This window comes from Tachypleus tridentatus, chromosome 13, assembly GCF_004210375.1.
Source record: "Tachypleus tridentatus isolate NWPU-2018 chromosome 13, ASM421037v1, whole genome shotgun sequence".
NCBI classification, from domain to species: Eukaryota; Metazoa; Arthropoda; class Merostomata; order Xiphosura; family Limulidae; genus Tachypleus; species Tachypleus tridentatus.
In genome coordinates, this window is record NC_134837.1 from 269,556,898 (window position 1) to 269,568,830 (window position 11,933).

The window sequence follows — 11,933 nt, forward strand, 5'->3', positions numbered from 1 at the left end:
ACCTGGAGGTAGAGTGGGTAAGTCAACAACACTACTCCACTCAGCCAAGAACACAACAACTGTGCTTGATATTAACCTGGAGGTAGAGTGGGTAAGTCAACAACACTACTCCACTCAGCCAAGAACACAACAACTGTGCTTGATATTAACCTGGAGGTAGAGTGGGTAAGTCAACAACACTACTCCACTCAGCCAAGAACACAACAACTGTGCTTGATATTAACCTGGAGGAGTGGGTAAGTCAACAACACTACTCCACTCAGCCAAGAACACAACAACTGTGCTTGATATTAACCTGGAGGTAGAGTGGGTAAGTCAACAACACTACTCCACTCAGCCAAGAACACAACAACTGTGCTTGATATTAACCTGGAGGTAGAGTGGGTAAGTCAACAACACTACTCCACTCAGCCAAGAACACAACAACTGTGCTTGATATTAACCTGGAGGTAGAGTGGGTAAGTCAACAACACTACTCCACTCAGCCAAGAACACAACAACTGTGCTTGATATTAACCTGGAGGTAGAGTGGGTAAGTCAACAACACTACTCCACTCAGCCAAGAACACAACAACTGTGCTTGATATTAACCTGGAGGTAGAGTGGGTAAGTCAACAACACTACTCCACTCAGCCAAGAACACAACAACTGTGCTTGATATTAACCTGGAGTGGGGTCAGCCAAGAACACAACAACTGTGCTTGTGGGTAAGTCAACAACACTACTCCACTCAGCCAAGAACACAACAACTGTGCTTGATATTAACCTGGAGGTAGAGTGGGTAAGTCAACAACACTACTCCACTCAGCCAAGAACACAACAACTGTGCTTGATATTAACCTGGAGGTAGAGTGGGTAAGTCAACAACACTACTCCACTCAGCCAAGAACACAACAACTGTGCTTGATCTTAACCTGGAGGTAGAGTGGGTAAGTCAACAACACTACTCCACTCAGCCAAGAACACAACAACTGTGCTTGATATTAACCTGGAGGTAGAGTGGGTAAGTCAACAACACTACTCCACTCAGCCAAGAACACAACAACTGTGCTTGATATTAACCTGGAGGTAGAGTGGGTAAGTCAACAACACTACTCCACTCAGCCAAGAACACAACAACTGTGCTTGATATTAACCTGGAGGTAGAGTGGGTAAGTCAACAACACTACTCCACTCAGCCAAGAACACAACAACTGTGCTTGATATTAACCTGGAGGTAGAGTGGGTAAGTCAACAACACTACTCCACTCAGCCAAGAACACAACAACTGTGCTTGATCTTAACCTGGAGGTAGAGTGGGTAAGTCAACAACACTACTCCACTCAGCCAAGAACACAACAACTGTGCTTGATATTAACCTGGAGGTAGAGTGGGTAAGTCAACAACACTACTCCACTCAGCCAAGAACACAACAACTGTGCTTGATATTAACCTGGAGGTAGAGTGGGTAAGTCAACAACACTACTCCACTCAGCCAAGAACACAACAACTGTGCTTGATATTAACCTGGAGGTAGAGTGGGTAAGTCAACAACACTACTCCACTCAGCCAAGAACACAACAACTGTGCTTGATATTAACCTGGAGGTAGAGTGGGTAAGTCAACAACACTACTCCACTCAGCCAAGAACACAACAACTGTGCTTGATATTAACCTGGAGGTAGAGTGGGTAAGTCAACAACACTACTCCACTCAGCCAAGAACACAACAACTGTGCTTGATATTAACCTGGAGGTAGAGTGGGTAAGTCAACAACACTACTCCACTCAGCCAAGAACACAACAACTGTGCTTGATATTAACCTGGAGGTAGAGTGGGTAAGTCAACAACACTACTCCACTCAGCCAAGAACACAACAACTGTGCTTGATATTAACCTGGAGGTAGAGTGGGTAAGTCAACAACACTACTCAGCCAAGAACACAACAACTCAGCCAACTCCACTCACACAACAACTGTGCTTGATATTAACCTGGAGGTAGAGTGGGTAAGTCAACAACACTACTCCACTCAGCCAAGAACACAACAACTGTGCTTGATATTAACCTGGAGGTAGAGTGGGTAAGTCAACAACACTACTCCACTCAGCCAAGAACACAACAACTGTGCTATTAGCCAAGTCAACAACACTACTCCACTCAGCCAAGAACACAACAACTGTGCTTGATATTAACCTGGAGGTAGAGTGGGTAAGTCAACAACACTACTCCACTCAGCCAAGAACACAACAACTGTGCTTGATCTTAACCTGGAGGTAGAGTGGGTAAGTCAACAACACTACTCCACTCAGCCAAGAACACAACAACTGTGCTTGATATTAACCTGGAGGTAGAGTGGGTAAGTCAACAACACTACTCCACTCAGCCAAGAACACAACAACTGTGCTTGATATTAACCTGGAGGTAGAGTGGGTAAGTCAACAACACTACTCCACTCAGCCAAGAACACAACAACTGTGCTTGATATTAACCTGGAGGTAGAGGTCAGCCAAGAACACAACAACTGTGCTTGATATTAACCTGGAGGGGTAAGTCAACAACACTACTCCACTCAGCCAAGAACACAACAACTGTGCTTGATATTAACCTGGAGGTAGAGTGGGTAAGTCAACAACACTACTCCACTCAGCCAAGAACACAACAACTGTGCTTGATATTAACCTGGAGGTAGAGTGGGTAAGTCAACAACACTACTCCACTCAGCCAAGAACACAACAACTGTGCTTGATATTAACCTAGAGTGGGTAAGGTCAGCCAAGAACACAACAACTGTGCTTGTGGGTAAGTCAACAACACTACTCCACTCAGCCAAGAACACAACAACTGTGCTTGATATTAACCTGGAGGTAGAGTGGGTAAGTCAACAACACTACTCCACTCAGCCAAGAACACAACAACTGTGCTTGATATTAACCTGGAGGTAGAGTGGGTAAGTCAACAACACTACTCCACTCAGCCAAGAACACAACAACTGTGCTTGATATTAACCTGGAGGTAGAGTGGGTAAGTCAACAACACTACTCCACTCAGCCAAGAACACAACAACTGTGCTTGATATTAACCTGGAGGTAGAGTGGGTAAGTCAACAACACTACTCCACTCAGCCAAGAACACAACAACTGTGCTTGATATTAACCTGGAGGTAGAGGTCAACAACACTACTCCACTCAGCCAAGAACACAACAACTGTGCTTGATATTAACCTGAGGTAGAGTGGGTAAGTCAACAACACTACTCCACTCAGCCAAGAACACAACAACTGTGCTTGATCTTAACCTGGAGGTAGAGTGGGTAAGTCAACAACACTACTCCACTCAGCCAAGAACACAACAACTGTGCTTGATATTAACCTGGAGGTAGAGTGGGTAAGTCAACAACACTACTCCACTCAGCCAAGAACACAACAACTGTGCTTGATATTAACCTGGAGGTAGAGTGGGTAAGTCAACAACACTACTCCACTCAGCCAAGAACACAACAACTGTGCTTGATATTAACCTGGAGGTAGAGTGGGTAAGTCAACAACACTACTCCACTCAGCCAAGAACACAACAACTGTGCTTGATATTAACCTGGAGGTAGAGTGGGTAAGTCAACAACACTACTCCACTCAGCCAAGAACACAACAACTGTGCTTGATATTAACCTGGAGGTAGAGTGGGTAAGTCAACAACACTACTCCACTCAGCCAAGAACACAACAACTGTGCTTGATCTTAACCTGGAGGTAGAGTGGGTAAGTCAACAACACTACTCCACTCAGCCAAGAACACAACAACTGTGCTTGATATTAACCTGGAGGTAGAGTGGGTAAGTCAACAACACTACTCCACTCAGCCAAGAACACAACAACTGTGCTTGATATTAACCTGGAGGTAGAGTGGGTAAGTCAACAACACTACTCCACTCAGCCAAGAACACAACAACTGTGCTTGATATTAACCTGGAGGTAGAGTGGGTAAGTCAACAACACTACTCCACTCAGCCAAGAACACAACAACTGTGCTTGATCTTAACCTGGAGGTAGAGTGGGTAAGTCAACAACACTACTCCACTCAGCCAAGAACACAACAACTGTGCTTGATATTAACCTGGAGGTAGAGTGGGTAAGTCAACAACACTACTCCACTCAGCCAAGAACACAACAACTGTGCTTGATATTAACCTGGAGGTAGAGTGGGTAAGTCAACAACACTACTCCACTCAGCCAAGAACACAACAACTGTGCTTGATATTAACCTGGAGGTAGAGTGGGTAAGTCAACAACACTACTCCACTCAGCCAAGAACACAACAACTGTGCTTGATATTAACCTGGAGGTAGAGTGGGTAAGTCAACAACACTACTCCACTCAGCCAAGAACACAACAACTGTGCTTGATTAACCTGGAGGTAGAGTGGGTAAGTCAACAACACTACTCCACTCAGCCAAGAACACAACAACTGTGCTTGATATTAACCTGGAGGTAGAGTGGGTAAGTCAACAACACTACTCCACTCAGCCAAGAACACAACAACTGTGCTTGATATTAACCTGGAGGTAGAGTGGGTAAGTCAACAACACTACTCCACTCAGCCAAGAACACAACAACTGTGCTTGATATTAACCTGGAGGTAGAGTGGGTAAGTCAACAACACTACTCCACTCAGCCAAGAACACAACAACTGTGCTTGATATTAACCTGGAGGTAGAGTGGGTAAGTCAACAACACTACTCCACTCAGCCAAGAACACAACAACTGTGCTTGATATTAACCTGGAGGTAGAACACAACAAGTGGGTAAGTCAACAACACTACTCCACTCAGCCAAGAACACAACAACTGTGCTTGATCTTAACCTGGAGGTAGAGTGGGTAAGTCAACAACACTACTCCACTCAGCCAAGAACACAACAACTGTGCTTGATATTAACCTGGAGGTAGAGTGGGTAAGTCAACAACACTACTCCACTCAGCCAAGAACACAACAACTGTGCTTGATATTAACCTGGAGGTAGAGTGGGTAAGTCAACAACACTACTCCACTCAGCCAAGAACACAACAACTGTGCTTGATATTAACCTGGAGGTAGAGTGGGTAAGTCAACAACACTACTCCACTCAGCCAAGAACACAACAACTGTGCTTGATATTAACCTGGAGGTAGAGTGGGTAAGTCAACAACACTACTCCACTCAGCCAAGAACACAACAACTGTGCTTGATATTAACCTGGAGGTAACCTGGAGGTAGAGTGGGTAAGTCAACAACACTACTCCACTCAGCCAAGAACACAACAACTGTGCTTGATATTAACCTGGAGGTAGAGTGGGTAAGTCAACAACACTACTCCACTCAGCCAAGAACACAACAACTGTGCTTGATCTTAACCTGGAGGTAGAGTGGGTAAGTCAACAACACTACTCCACTCAGCCAAGAACACAACAACTGTGCTTGATAGTTAACCTGCCAAGACTGTGGTACCTGGAGGTGGGTAAGTCAACAACACTACTCCACTCAGCCAAGAACACAACAACTGTGCTTGATATTAACCTGGAGGTAGAGTGGGTAAGTCAACAACACTACTCCACTCAGCCAAGAACACAACAACTGTGCTTGATATTAACCTGGAGGTAGAGTGGGTAAGTCAACAACACTACTCCACTCAGCCAAGAACACAACAACTGTGCTTGATCTTAACCTGGAGGTAGAGTGGGTAAGTCAACAACACTACTCCACTCAGCCAAGAACACAACAACTGTGCTTGATATTAACCTGGAGGTAGGTGGGTAAGTCAACAACACTACTCCACTCAGCCAAGAACACAACAACTGTGCTTGATATTAACCTGGAGGTAGAGTGGGTAAGTCAACAACACTACTCCACTCAGCCAAGAACACAACAACTGTGCTTGATATTAACCTGGAGGTAGAGTGGGTAAGTCAACAACACTACTCCACTCAGCCAAGAACACAACAACTGTGCTTGATATTAACCTGGAGGTAGAGTGGGTAAGTCAACAACACTACTCCACTCAGCCAAGAACACAACAACTGTGCTTGATATTAACCTGGAGGTAGAGTGGGTAAGTCAACAACACTACTCCACTCAGCCAAGAACACAACAACTGTGCTTGATCAACAACATTAACCTGGAGGTGGAGTGGGTAAGTCAACAACACTACTCCACTCAGCCAAGAACACAACAACTGTGCTTGATATTAACCTGGAGGTAGAGTGGGTAAGTCAACAACACTACTCCACTCAGCCAAGAACACAACAACTGTGCTTGATATTAACCTGGAGGTAGAGTGGGTAAGTCAACAACACTACTCCACTCAGCCAAGAACACAACAACTGTGCTTGATATTAACCTGGAGGTAGAGTGGGTAAGTCAACAACACTACTCCACTCAGCCAAGAACACAACAACTGTGCTTGATCTTAACCTGGAGGTAGAGTGGGTAAGTCAACAACACTACTCCACTCAGCCAAGAACACAACAACTGTGCTTGATCTTAACCTGGAGGTAGAGTGGGTAAGTCAACAACACTACTCCACTCAGCCAAGAACACAACAACTGTGCTTGATATTAACCTGGAGGTAGAGTGGGTAAGTCAACAACACTACTCCACTCAGCCAAGAACACAACAACTGTGCTTGATATTAACCTGGAGGTAGAGTGGGTAAGTCAACAACACTACTCCACTCAGCCAAGAACACAACAACTGTGCTTGATCTTAACCTGGAGGTAGAGTGGGTGTCAACAACACTACTCCAAGTCAACAACACTACTCCACTCAGCCAAGAACACAACAACTGTGCTTGATATTAACCTGGAGGTAGAGTGGGTAAGTCAACAACACTACTCCACTCAGCCAAGAACACAACAACTGTGCTTGATATTAACCTGGAGGTAGAGTGGGTAAGTCAACAACACTACTCCACTCAGCCAAGAACACAACAACTGTGCTTGATATTAACCTGGAGGTAGAGTGGGTAAGTCAACAACACTACTCCACTCAGCCAAGAACACAACAACTGTGCTTGATCTTAACCTGGAGGTAGAGTGGGTAAGTCAACAACACTACTCCACTCAGCCAAGAACACAACAACTGTGCTTGATCTTAACCTGGAGGTAGAGTGGGTAAGTCAACAACACTACTCCACTCAGCCAAGAACACAACAACTGTGCTTGATATTAACCTGGAGGTAGAGTGGGTAAGTCAACAACACTACTCCACTCAGCCAAGAACACAACAACTGTGCTTGATATTAACCTGGAGGTAGAGTGGGTAAGTCAACAACACTACTCCACTCAGCCAAGAACACAACAACTGTGCTTGATATTAACCTGGAGGTAGAGTGGGTAAGTCAACAACACTACTCCACTCAGCCAAGAACACAACAACTGTGCTTGATCTGGAGGTAGAGTGGGTTAACCTGGAGGTAGAGTGGGTAAGTCAACAACACTACTCCACTCAGCCAAGAACACAACAACTGTGCTTGATATTAACCTGGAGGTAGAGTGGGTAAGTCAACAACACTACTCCACTCAGCCAAGAACACAACAACTGTGCTTGATCTTAACCTGGAGGTAGAGTGGGTAAGTCAACAACACTACTCCACTCAGCCAAGAACACAACAACTGTGCTTGATCTTAACCTGGAGGTAGAGTGGGTAAGTCAACAACACTACTCCACTCAGCCAAGAACACAACAACTGTGCTTGATATTAACCTGGAGGTGGGAGTGGGTAAGTCAACAACACTACTCCACTCAGCCAAGAACACAACAACTGTGCTTGATATTAACCTGGAGGTAGAGTGGGTAAGTCAACAACACTACTCCACTCAGCCAAGAACACAACAACTGTGCTTGATATTAACCTGGAGGTAGAGTGGGTAAGTCAACAACACTACTCCACTCAGCCAAGAACACAACAACTGTGCTTGATATTAACCTGGAGGTAGAGTGGGTAAGTCAACAACACTACTCCACTCAGCCAAGAACACAACAACTGTGCTTGATCTTAACCTGGAGGTAGAGTGGGTAAGTCAACAACACTACTCCACTCAGCCAAGAACACAACAACTGTGCTTGATCTTAACCTGGAGGTAGAGTGGGTAAGTCAACAACACTACTCCACTCAGCCAAGAACACAACAACTGTGCTTGATATTAACCTGGAGGTAGAGTGGGTAAGTCAACAACACTACTCCACTCAGCCAAGAACACAACAACTGTGCTTGATCTTAACCTGGAGGTAGAGTGGGTAAGTCAACAACACTACTCCACTCAGCCAAGAACACAACAACTGTGCTTGATATTAACCTGGAGGTAGAGTGGGTAAGTCAACAACACTACTCCACTCAGCCAAGAACACAACAACTGTGCTTGATATTAACCTGGAGGTAGAGTGGGTAAGTCAACAACACTACTCCACTCAGCCAAGAACACAACAACTGTGCTTGATCAACAACACTTAACCTGGAGGTAGAGTGGGTAAGTCAACAACACTACTCCACTCAGCCAAGAACACAACAACTGTGCTTGATATTAACCTGGAGGTAGAGTGGGTAAGTCAACAACACTACTCCACTCAGCCAAGAACACAACAACTGTGCTTGATCTTAACCTGGAGGTAGAGTGGGTAAGTCAACAACACTACTCCACTCAGCCAAGAACACAACAACTGTGCTTGATATTAACCTGGAGGTAGAGTGGGTAAGTCAACAACACTACTCCACTCAGCCAAGAACACAACAACTGTGCTTGATATTAACCTGGAGGTAGAGTGGGTAAGTCAACAACACTACTCCACTCAGCCAAGAACACAACAACTGTGCTTGATCTTAACCTGGAGGTAGAGTGGGTAAGTCAACAACACTACTCCACTCAGCCAAGAACACAACAACTGTGCTTGATCTTAACCTGGAGGTAGAGTGGGTAAGTCAACAACACTACTCCACTCAGCCAAGAACACAACAACTGTGGATATTAACCTGGAGGTAGAGTGGGTAAGTCAACAACACTACTCCACTCAGCCAAGAACACAACAACTGTGCTTGATATTAACCTGGAGGTAGAGTGGGTAAGTCAACAACACTACTCCACTCAGCCAAGAACACAACAACTGTGCTTGATATTAACCTGGAGGTAGAGTGGGTAAGTCAACAACACTACTCCACTCAGCCAAGAACACAACAACTGTGCTTGATACCTTAACCTGGAGGTAGAGTGGGTAAGTCAACAACACTACTCCACTCAGCCAAGAACACAACAACTGTGCTTGATCTTAACCTGGAGGTAGAGTGGGTAAGTCAACAACACTACTCCACTCAGCCAAGAACACAACAACTGTGCTTGATCTTAACCTGGAGGTAGAGTGGGTAAGTCAACAACACTACTCCACTCAGCCAAGAACACAACAACTGTGCTTGATATTAACCTGGAGGTAGAGTGGGTAAGTCAACAACACTACTCCACTCAGCCAAGAACACAACAACTGTGCTTGATATTAACCTGGAGGTAGAGTGGGTAAGTCAACAACACTACTCCACTCAGCCAAGAACACAACAACTGTGCTTGATATTAACCTGGAGGTAGAGTGGGTAAGTCAACAACACTACTCCACTCAGCCAAGAACACAACAACTGTGCTTGATATTAACCTGGAGGTAGAGTGGGTAAGTCAACAACACTACTCCACTCAGCCAAGAACACAACAACTGTGCTTGATATTAACCTGGAGGTAGAGTGGGTAAGTCAACAACACTACTCCACTCAGCCAAGAACACAACAACTGTGCTTGATATTAACCTGGAGGTAGAGTGGGTAAGTCAACAACACTACTCCACTCAGCCAAGAACACAACAACTGTGCTTGATATTAACCTGGAGGTAGAGTGGGTAAGTCAACAACACTACTCCACTCAGCCAAGAACACAACAACTGTGCTTGATACTTAACCTGGAGGTAGAGTGGGTAAGTCAACAACACTACTCCACTCAGCCAAGAACACAACAACTGTGCTTGACATTAACCTGGAGGTAGAGTGGGTAAGTCAACAACACTACTCCACTCAGCCAAGAACACAACAACTGTGCTTGATATTAACCTGGAGGTAGAGTGGGTAAGTCAACAACACTACTCCACTCAGCCAAGAACACAACAACTGTGCTTGATAGAGTGGGTTAACCTGCCAAGAGGTAGAGTGGGTAAGTCAACAACACTACTCCACTCAGCCAAGAACACAACAACTGTGCTTGATATTAACCTGGAGGTAGAGTGGGTAAGTCAACAACACTACTCCACTCAGCCAAGAACACAACAACTGTGCTTGATCTTAACCTGGAGGTAGAGTGGGTAAGTCAACAACACTACTCCACTCAGCCAAGAACACAACAACTGTGCTTGATCTTAACCTGGAGGTAGAGTGGGTAAGTCAACAACACTACTCCACTCAGCCAAGAACACAACAACTGTGCTTGATATTAACCTGGAGGTAGAGTGGGTAAGTCAACAACACTACTCCACTCAGCCAAGAACACAACAACTGTGCTTGATATTAACCTGGAGGTAGAGTGGGTAAGTCAACAACACTACTCCACTCAGCCAAGAACACAACAACTGTGCTTGATATTAACCTACTCCACTCAGCCAAGAACACAACAACTGTGCTTGATCTTAACCTGGAGGTAGAGTGGGTAAGTCAACAACACTACTCCACTCAGCCAAGAACACAACAACTGTGCTTGATCTTAACCTGGAGGTAGAGTGGGTAAGTCAACAACACTACTCCACTCAGCCAAGAACACAACAACTGTGCTTGATATTAACCTGGAGGTAGAGTGGGTAAGTCAACAACACTACTCCACTCAGCCAAGAACACAACAACTGTGCTTGATATTAACCTGGAGGTAGAGTGGGTAAGTCAACAACACTACTCCACTCAGCCAAGAACACAACAACTGTGCTTGATCTTAACCTGGAGGTAGAGTGGGTAAGTCAACAACACTACTCCACTCAGCCAAGAACACAACAACTGTGCTTGATATTAACCTGGAGGTAGAGTGGGTAAGTCAACAACACTACTCCACTCAGCCAAGAACACAACAACTGTGCTTGATATTAACCTGGAGGTAGAGTGGGTAAGTCAACAACACTACTCCACTCAGCCAAGAACACAACAACTGTGCTTGATATTAACCTGGAGGTAGAGTGGGTAAGTCAACAACACTACTCCACTCAGCCAAGAACACAACAACTGTGCTTGATGGGTTAACCTCAGCCAAGAACACAACAAGGTAACCTGGAGTGGGTAAGTCAACAACACTACTCCACTCAGCCAAGAACACAACAACTGTGCTTGATCTTAACCTGGAACACAAGGTAAGAGTGGGTAAGTCAACAACACTACTCCACTCAGCCAAGAACACAACAACTGTGCTTGATCTTAACCTGGAGGTAGAGTGGGTAAGTCAACAACACTACTCCACTCAGCCAAGAACACAACAACTGTGCTTGATATTAACCTGGAGGTAGAGTGGGTAAGTCAACAACACTACTCCACTCAGCCAAGAACACAACAACTGTGCTTGATCTTAACCTGGAGGTAGAGTGGGTAAGTCAACAACACTACTCCACTCAGCCAAGAACACAACAACTGTGCTTGATCTTAACCTGGAGGTAGAGTGGGTAAGTCAACAACACTACTCCACTCAGCCAAGAACACAACAACTGTGCTTGATATTAACCTGGAGGTAGAGTGGGTAAGTCAACAACACTACTCCACTCAGCCAAGAACACAACAACTGTGCTTGATATTAACCTGGAGGTAGAGGGTGGGTAAGTCAACAACACTACTCCACTCAGCCAAGAACACAACAACTGTGCTTGATATTAACCTGGAGGTAGAGTGGGTAAGTCAACAACACTACTCCACTCAGCCAAGAACACAACAA